The sequence below is a fragment of the Ovis canadensis genome, chromosome 10, assembly GCF_042477335.2.
Source record: "Ovis canadensis isolate MfBH-ARS-UI-01 breed Bighorn chromosome 10, ARS-UI_OviCan_v2, whole genome shotgun sequence".
NCBI lineage: Eukaryota > Metazoa > Chordata > Mammalia > Artiodactyla > Bovidae > Ovis > Ovis canadensis.
Window position 1 is genome coordinate 42,313,010 of NC_091254.1, and position 10,783 is coordinate 42,323,792.

Genomic DNA, 10,783 nt, shown 5'->3' on the forward strand with positions numbered 1-10,783 from the left:
GCGGGCCTATACAGGGGAACCTTTCGATCTTAAGCATGGGGGGGGGGTGGGGGGAACACCATTGAGAAACACATCAGGGGTCCACACAGAACAGTACAGACACCTTAAGACAACCAAAAGGCTCCCAGTTCAAAGTGACTGGAAGCTCGTCTATAAAACCAGGAAGAATGTTCTGCCCAGAGGGACAGCTGGTCAGTCTTGGAACCACAAGAAAGGAAAGTTCAGAGGCAAACTCTGGCAATGCCTGTCGGATGGGCCTGCCTGGGAAAGATGGCATCGGGGCAGTGGGCTTGCAGAGCCTCCCTCCCCCATCCAGTGGCCTCTCCCTGAGGCCACATGGGCCACCAGCAGCCCGTCCCCCTATCTCACTGAATTCTGTTCAGTGCCCAGTGAGCAACCTTCTGACTGATTTCCTGCCCCAAAGTGGAGCCTCAAGGGGAGATCACGCCCAGTGTGAGAGGCTGGTTTTGGTCCTCAGATTAGAGTCACAGCTCTAAATGGGAACAGAGGGATTGGGGAGAATGGGAAAAAAGCCTCAGAAAGGGCTTCCAGGTCCCCAAAAGCATCATCCCACCAGCTCCTCTCCACCCAGTGCCTCCCCAGCATCCAAGCTCTGAGACGTCAGGCAGTACCTAGCAGGGCATGGGGAGCTTTAGAGAATCACTGTTTCCACTCCTGGGGGATAGTTGCATGATTGCAGATCCTCAAAACTCAGAGCCCACAGATTAAGGTAGAGTCCTCAAGAGTGGACATCTTGGGAGTTATGAAGAGCTCACAAACACTGAGTCCCGCCATAACCACAGCCTCAAAACCCGGCAGGTTTCAAAGAACAGATGCTCAAAGCATCATGCTGTATGTACATTTAAAACTGAGGCAGCCATTCTTCTTGGCGGTATTTGAACGTCTCTGAAATTCAGATTAAGGTGGGGGGAGGGTCATGCAAAGTGGCAAAACCCACAGGGAGTCTTTTGTTGCTGGTGTTTAATGTGGCCATGCTCCCAGAAATACTTTCCCCATAATTGCCCATCTCTACAGGAACACAACGGTTCTAAGCAGAATGTCAAGTGCAGTTTCTGAGAAACCTGAAATTCCTAAGGCTTGTTTTTTGGGCATTTGGCTTGGTGGTTTTTTTTTGTTGTTTTTTTTTTTTTTTTTTTTTGAGGACAAACTATGAAAGGTTTATTCCCCCATATTCAGACTTGACCCTCCATCTTGCCACATTAGTATGAGCACCAAAGTAATTTATTGAGTTGTTTTCTAATACACAAAAAATGTTCATCACAGGGCACTCAGGCTACAAACAGGCAAGGAGGGAGTGAGGTACAAGTCTGCTATGAGAGCATTTGTCGTGGAAAACAGCGCAGCACTTCCCGTAAGCAGAAAGGAGCACCCCCACCCCAGCCCTCCTCCACCAGTCACTGTGGTCTGGATCAGGCCGACCCATTTAGCTTTGAGAGTGTGAATTTCCCTTCCAAGATCTGTATCAATGGTCTTTAAAAAGTACATTTGCCTTAAAGGGTAGTTAATATAACAAAAGGTTTAAACAAACCATGTGATCTATCAGTAAGGAGACATGGTGGGTCTTCAAAAAGATCATTAGACAAAAGTCAAGGAAACCAGGGAGATAATGCTGGCCTCAGAGAAGAAGAAACACCCAACAGGAAGGAGAAAATCAGGGAGGGAGTAACTGTTGGCAGGACCACCCCGGAGATGTCAGTAACACCCCCTGCAGATGCTCTTTATTACCCGAGTGGCTGGCCTTGAAGGTCTGGTCTCAGGGTTTTTACTGGCATTCCCAGGGTCAGGAGTTATCATGCAAAGCCTTTTACTCTTCCCACTATGCTGTAACTCCAGGAATTAAGAGAATTTTAGCTCTCCAGAAGTTCCCTTGTATAGATTTCTAGTTTAGTTAAAATATTTAATACCATGAAGTTGGGGCAACAGTTGGCAGGTCCATGAAAAAGTCAAGCATGACAGAACGTCTGCGCAATGTTCTCTTTCTCTGTGGCTGGAACACTACCTGACAAACGGACCGACAAAGCAAGGCGAAGCGCCTGTGTTTACTTAGGCTGCAGAGATGAAAAAGAACTCTCCCCAGCCACCTGGAACAGAACTGCTGACAGAATAGGAGCCACAAGAACAAGGTAGAAAAGTCAGGTCTTAGGAAAACTGACTGAAAGCCTGACTGTTGGAGCCTGGCATTCTTTTACTTTTATTATTCCACAAAGAGAACATAAATGGGGCTCATGCTGGCTTTCTGAATAGTTTAATTCCTCCCCGCCCCCAACCCTTTTTATTTCTTCCTTTCTTCCTAAATAACACTAAGTGTCCTGGGTTAACAACTGAGTGCTGTAAACACATATCCATATTCACAAACACATACACACATATACGTACATGGCATACTTTTTCCTTGTATATTAGTATTATTTACAGAAATAGAATACTATACATCTCCACAACTAGATTTTTGTCACTCAAAAATACTTCATAGGAATCCTAACCAAGTATACAGACTCTGCTAAAATGTATCCTTTTTAATGGCTGCATACTATTTTATGAAATTTTTCTAAAGTTTCTTTTAAAGATCAACTCAACCACTCTTCTATGGAGATTCTCTTTGTTTCAGAATTTTAATTGTATGAACAATGCTCTAATAAACATCATGGTCCTACACTTTTATGAAATTATATTATGTTTTTCTTTCTTTGGAATAGCTTCTTAGGAATGAGACTGGTAGATCCAACTGTATGTGAATTTTTATTTTCAGAAGATATTGCCATACTGCAACTAACATTTAATTTGCAAAGTATGACAGTCCCTTTTCCTCTGCATCCTTACCTCTTAACATTACCCTTCTATTATGCTTTTATTAAATACATGGTTATAAAGGGAAAATGCATTGTTACTTTAATTTGCATTTCCTGATTACTGATAATTTTGAGTGTCCATACGTTTATGGCCATTATACCTACTTTCGGATAAATTATTCTTTCATATCTATTTTCTATTATCTGTTGCCCCTTAGTAGGAACTCTGTATTTTAAAGATGTTAACTTTATTTTAATCATCTGTGATGCAAATACATTTTTAACTTTATAATTTCCCACGGACCTTATTTACATTTTCTATAGCTTTCGGTTCTTTGTCTTACTTAAGAACAATCTCCACAAACCCTACATTGTATGTATAGGCTCCTAGATTTCTTTCTATAAGTAATTTATTCATCTATTATTCATTTATTTATTTTTACATTTAATTATTTGCTTTAAAGTCTTCAATTATCTGTAGAACTTACTTCTACAAATGCTGAGAGATGTGTACACTTCCATCCTCTTCCAGATGGATGGTCAGCTGAGCCTGTATCTTCCTTCTCCCACTGAATTGAAATGTCAACTTCATAATAGATTAAAATAGTGTATATTGTGAGATCTAGATTGGGATTTTCCTTAAAATTCCTCTACCATCTTTATTTATTTTAAAAACCAATACCCTTATAGTCAAACAAAACTGTAATTCAAGAAGATACATGCACCCCTATGTTCACAGCATCACTATTTACAATAGCTAAGACATGGAAATAACCTAAATGTGCATTATCAGATGAATGGATAAAGGGGATATGCTACAAGCATATACAAAGGAATACTACTCAGCCATTAAAAAGAATGAAGCAATGCTATTTGCAGCAACATGGATGCAATTAGAGATTATCATACAAAGTAGAGAAAGTCAGAAAGACAAGGACAAATGGCACACAATATCCCTTATATGTGGGATCCAAAATATGAAACAAATGAACCTATCTATGAAACAGAAACAAAATCAGAGGCAAACAGAATAGACTGGCGGTTGCCAAAGAGAGGTTGCCAAAGAGAGAGGGATGGAGAGGGTAGGAATGAGAGCTCAGGATTAGCAGACACAAACTGGTATATGCAGAATGGATAAATGACAAGGTCCTACCATATAGTACAGGGAACTATATTTAATATCCTGTGATAAACCATAATGGAAAAAAATATGAAAAATAATGTGTGTATATATATGTATAACTGAGTTACTTTGCTGTACAGTAGTAATTAATACAATATGATAATCCAACTATACTTCAATAAAATAATTTTTAAATGCTTTATTTGATTATAGTGACTTAATAGTAGCCATTAATATCTGCACTCATTAGTCTTTTTTATACATTTTATTCTTGGGCTTTTTATTTTCCCAAATAAGCTTTAAGATCATTTTATATTATTTTGAAATGTTATATGATTCTAATTTGAATTACAGTATATATCATAATTAATTTTATATATAAATATTATATATACATGTATATAGTGAATTTGAGAAACTCTAACACTTCAGTTATTTTCAGCCTATACACCTAAGAACTTAGTATGATTTTCCATTTGTTTGAGTCTTGTTTTCAGGACAGTTATTCTCTTACAGTATTTCTTTTCATTTTATTATAACCACAGATTATTTTTTCCCATTTTCATGTTTAGGTCATTTTTTGCCTTTGATTGTTGTATGTATTTTTATACCTATTTGTGTTATAATTCAAGTATTTTTTCTTATGTCGTTTGGATTTTCCAAGAATAAAGTATCATCAAGAAAAGGAGTTCTTTCCTTTCTTTTCCAATGTTTAGACAAATTATTTTACTGTCTTTTCTCATTGTGTTTGCTAGAACTTTGAAAATAATATTGAGTAATAGTGGCAAGAATAAGCAGTCTTATCTAGTTCCTGACAATAATTAAAGTGGTTTTCATGGTCTGCTATTTAGAATCACATTTGCCAATGAAGCAACAGTTAGAACTGGACATGGAACAACAGACTGGTTCCAAATTGGGAAAGGAGTACATCAAGGCTGTGTATTGTCACCTTGCTTATTTAACTTACATGCAGAGTACATCATGAGAAACGCTAGGCTGGGTGAAACACAAGCTGAAATCAAGATTGCCAGGAGAAATATCAATAACCTCAGATATGCAGATGACACCACCCTTATGGCAGAAAGCAAAAAAAGAACTAGAGCCTGTTGATGAAAGTGAAAGAGGAGAATGAAAAAGCTGGCTTAAAACTCAACATTCAGAAAACTAAGATCATGGCATCCGGCCCCATCACTTAATGGCAAATAGATGGGGAAACAGTGGAAACAGTGACAGGCTTTATTTTGGGGGGCTCCAAAATCACTGCAGATGGTGACTGCAGCCACGAAATTAAAAGATGCTTGCTCCTTGGAAGAAAAGTTATGACCAACCTAGATAGCATATTAAGAAGGAGAGACATTACTTTGCCAAAAAAGGTCCATCTAGTCAAAGCTATGGTTTTTCCAGTAGTTGTGTATGGATGTGAGAATTGGACTATAAAGAAAGCTGAGTTCTGAAGAACTGATGCTTTTGAACTGTGGTGTTGGAGAAGACTCTTGAGAGTCCCTTGGACTGCAAGGAGATCCAATCAGACAATCCTAAAAGAAATTGGTCCTGAATATTCATTGGAAGGACTGACGCTGAAGCTGAAACTCCATACTTTGGCCACCTTATACGAAGAACTGACTCACTGGAAAAGACCCTGATGCTGGGAAAGATTGAAGGCGGGAGGAGAAGGGGACGACAGAGGATGAGATGGTTGGATGGCATCACTGACTCAATGGACATGAGTTTGAGTAAACTCTGGGAGTTGGTGATGGACAGGGAGGCCTGGCGTGCTGCAGTCCATGGGGTCGCAAAGAGTCAGACACGACTGAGCGAGTGGACTAAACTTGCCAATGTTTTATAAACTTTATCTTACTTACAAAAGTTCCTCCTGTACATATCTTCCTAAAATTATTATTAAGGATAGCTGCCGAATGTTTATCAAGATGGCTTTTCGACATCATTGACACGTTCACTTATTTTTCCGCTTTAATCTGTTGATGTAATGAGTCTCATTGCTTGATTTCCTGGTACTAATGCAACCTTGCATGCTTGCAATAAACTACTTGGCCATAGTTCATTAGTCTGTTAATACATTACTGGATTATTGTAGCTAATATCACATTTAGAATCTTCTGCATCTAGTGTACTATTGATTTTTTCTCAGTGTTATTTTTACCATGTTATAGCAATAAGATTGAGCTTCCTTGGTGGTAAGGAATCCACCTGCTAATGCAGGAGACGAAGGTTCGATCCCTGGGTCAGGAAGATTCCCTGGAGAAGGAAATGGCAACCCGCTCCAGTATTCTTACCTGGGAAATCAAGGACAGAGGAGCCTGGCAGGCTAGAGTCCAGGCTGGAGTCGCAAAGAATCAGACATGACTTAATGACTAAACAACAAAAGCAAAGTATTAATAATAAGACTGGCCTCATAAATACAATGTAAACTTGTCTGTCTTCTTCTACAGTCTTTAAATTACATCAGAATTGTTTGCCCTTTAAGCTTAACTGAACACTATTTAAGCTTAAAGGGCAAACAATTCTGATGTAATTTAAAGACTGTAGAAGAAGACAGACAAGTTTACGGAGAAGGCAATGGCACCCCACTCCAGTACTGTTGCCTGGAAAATCCCATGGACGGAGGAGCCTGGTAGGCTGCAGTCCATGGGGTCTCTAAGAGTTGGAGACCACTGAGCGACTTCACTTTGACTTTTCACTTTCATGCATTGGAGAAGGAAATGGCAACCTGCTCCAGTATTCTTGCCTGGAGAATCCCAGAGACAGGGAAGCCTGGTGGGCTGCTGTCTGTGGGGTCGCACAGAGTCAGGCACAACTGAAGCGACTTAGCAGCAGCAGCAGCAGCAGTGTTCAGTTATGTAATTCTCAAATTCTGTTAACTTCTTCAATAATACATTTTTAATCTCTTTTCTAATCTCTCCTATGGTTCTCAAGCTATTCAAAATGTCTACTTCTTCACTGAATTTTAACAATTTATATTTTCTTAGGAAATCAATGATGTCATCTAGAGTTCCAAATTACCTTACTGAGATTAAGATTTTCTGTGTGGTCAAAACCATGATCAACTATGTAAATGTTACACGGACACTAAAAGACTACATGTACTTTAGGATTCGATACATAAATAAATTTGTGTTTAATAAACAGACATTTATTGAATCCTCCTTGTTGTTTACAATAGCTATAGGCTTAGGAGAAATAGGCTAAATTTCTACGTCTCCCACTTTGCCCGTCTTCAAGCTTTTATAAAGGTGCTCACCACACGTGTCCCCAGCGGCTGGGTAACTTGTTTTTACAGTTAGGTCTCAGTTTTATCTCGTTTCCCCCAGGAAGTCCTTCTTCATCCCCTAGACTCGATTGTGAAACGTTGACAATACAAAGAACGTTTTCCTCTTGGAAGTTGTCTTATTTGTCATTACCTTGTATTTGTATACAAAATAAAGAAATATCCTACTATCTAGTAACCTCCATGAGGATGGGATAATGTTTGCTTTTTCTTATCCTCAAAATATAGCTGAACACAGTAGAGCGCCTGGCACACAGTGAGCGTGCAATTTATATTTCTTATATGACTGACGGACTGAATGGATGAATGGCCTGTTAACTAGAGGAGATACAAATCAGGAACCATCATTGGCAGTTTTCCACCCAATGGTTGGAAACCCAGGCTGCCACATCAATGAGCCTTGAAGCAGACATTCAAGAAAGAAGCAGAGTTGAGAGATGGATGAAAAGAAAACACCCTGGCTCACGAGAGCACATCAGTGAATCAGAGGCCCCACTGCATCCCAGTCCTTGGGGTCGTGAGACCTGCTGGAGCCTGCTAATTCCACTTTTTGCTGAAGCTAAAAACAAAAGCAGATTTCCTTAGCTTCTTCCTAACGTCCATCTTCTCTCCCAAGATGCCATCCAGGACGTAGGGTTATGTTTAGTTCTCATGCCCCTCAGACTTCCCCTGGCTGTTAGTGTTTCTCTTTGCTTGTTTTCAGTCCTCGTATTTTTTTTTTGGTAGTTTATTTTATTCCTTCTAATTTTATGTTTACTTTTTATTCACTTTGGTTTACTTTCTTGTCTCCTTTCTTTTGCTGTTTTTTTGGTGTGGGTGGTGCTGGGTTTCTTTTTTCACTGTCTTTTAAAATTTTGTTAGTGCTGTTGTTTTGTAACTTTCTATACCTTAAATGTTTGCATACCCTTTCTAGGACCTCATAACAAAACATATTTCTGTAATTCTTTTTTTTTTTTAATTCCTTTCCTTCACTCAGCTAGTCTAACTACTTAGGTCAGCCTTTTAGAATATTTTCACTGCTGTTCTTCTCAAATGTGCCCTCACCCAGACCAAAATAAAATATTTCACATACTTTGCTTCATAACTTTTCTCCCCATTCACCCCTAACTTCTAGATTTCTCTGAGACAGTTCAGTACTTTTCATCCTAGATTATTATTAGAATTACCCTTACATAGTTCCTTTCTATTTTAAGAATTCTTCCTTGGAGTAGCTAGCATACATTCCTGGTCTATTACTGTCCACTTAAATTTAACTGGATGTGCATCGGGGATTCCCAGGTGGCACAGCGATAAAAAAGAAACTGCCTGCCAGCGCAGGAGACGCAGGAGACACGGGAGAGGAGGGTTTGATCCTTGGGTTGGGAAGATCCCCTGGAGGAAGAAGTGGCAACAAACTCAGGTATTCTTGCCTGGAGAATTCCACGGACAGGGGACCTTGATGGGCTGCAGTCCCTGGGGTCGCAGAGTCAGACATGGCTTAGAGACTGGGCATGCACGAATGTTCCTTGCTGGGCACTCCCCTCTGTCTCTTCATGTTCTCCTCTCTCCCGTGGTGGCGCAGGTGGACGGGGGCGGAGCACTGGTCATGGTAGTTGTTTGGTTACATAGCCCTCCCGCTAGTAGTGGGAGGGATGATACGCATGAAAGATGTATTTTCTGGACAGTCGCACATCACGCACTCCTCTGTTCTGAAAGGGGAAAGACATCTTGAGTGGATACAGGAATCCAGGTCGCAGTCCTCTTCTCTCTGCTGCCATTCTGTCATCTTCCAGCTAAGGCGTTTCATACAAAACAATATGGCGGTCTGATTCCTTAAGTAGCTGGTTATCTCTGCCTACGGTTTCTCTTCATTCTTGGTAGCTGAAGAATTTTCCAGACAAGCTTGGAGGACTTTTTCTTTTTCTTGCCCCTTCTGCTTGGAACTTGGTGAGTAGTTTCAAGTTGCACCTGCAGGTCTTTCTTAATCTCAAGGACGTTTTCTTCTTTATTAATTAGTGCCTTTTCTTCATCTGTTCCTTTTCTACTCTCTGGATCTTCTTTTATTCACAGGTTAGTTCTTCCAAATACATCCTCTAATAGTCTTTCTTTTAACTCATGATTGTTTTCTCCTTATATTTTTTGCTCTATGTTTAAAAATATTACTTCCAGTTGAGTTTGTAGGCCACTAAGTCAAGTCCCAACACTGATTTCTACTCTCTTTCAATTTGTTCATTATATTTTTTGTTCATAAATCATGTAGAAAGTCTTTAAAAAATATGACTGACTACTCTTCCATGTTTCTATATTTTGGTTCAAGTTTTAATTCCTTCATGTCAGGGCTTGACATGAGCAGGCTCCTGACAAGCCTGCTCTTATTTTCCTCTCTCAGCTTTCTGGCCCCTCTCTGAACGCTAGAGCTTAGGATCAGCTGTTGGAGGTCTCCAAATGACACCAGGGAACAGTGGTTCTCAAAGGGTGGTCTGCCGAGTTCTAGAATCCCTGAGACTTTTTCAGGGGATCAACAAAATCAAAGCACTTTCATAATACCAATATGGTATGTGTCTTTTTCCCCTGTATTGACATTTGCTCTGACAAACACAAAGGCGATAGCAGGCAAAACGGCCGCTTCCTTAGCATGAATCAAAACAGTGTCACCAAAAATGTATCAGCTGTCATCGCCCGTTCACCACCACACACGAGAAAACTGAAGGATGGAAGGCCTTCCGTGGTTTGTAAAGGTCTCATTGCAATAAAAGGCAAAGCTGGGCTCATGTAAAAATCTCAAGCCCAGGGTCAGACACCTGGCTCTCCTGTGACTCCCCTCCCCTGAGTAAAGTGAAGTGAAAGTCACTCAGTTGTGTCTGACTCTTTGCAACCCCATGGATATACTGTCCATGGAATTCTCCAGGACAGAATACTGCAGTGGGTAGCCTTTCCCTTCTTCAGGGGATCTTCCCAACCCAGGAATCGAACCCAGGTCTCCCACATAGCAGGCGGATTCTTTACTAGCTGAGCCACAAGGGAAGCCCTGAGTAAACCAGTTCTAATTCCAGAGAGAAAAAGAGGATGAAAATAAACATAAACATAAAATATACCAGTACTTTTTACCAGAGTAGTGACTAAGCAGAAAACCAATCCGTTCTCCTCAGGCTTTCTTCCTCTTTAATGTCACTCCACACCTAATGTGCTGCTGTGGCAACCAGAAAAAAAAAGCACAGACTGCTTCCAAACCCAGGCTTGCCCTTCAGGTGCCTGAAGTTTCACCTAGTCCCTCTGACTCACTCTCACCCCAGTCCCAAGCTGACCAATCCCTCTGCTTTGGGCTGTATTTTTTTGTCAGGATGAACAGGAACCTGGGACTTTGGGTAGAAAACCTCACTTTCTTTGTTCTCCTATAATATCACCTCTTTCTTCTGGGAGCAGGGCTGCATGCTGGAAGGAGTCAGTACAAAATGACAATGAAATCCCCTTGTTTAAAAAGCAAGGAAATGTGCTCATATAAAGGTACTAAAACAAAAGGATTTTTTCTTTTAGAAATATTTTGTTACTTTCAGAAAAGTAATAGGGGTAACAGTGATACATGAG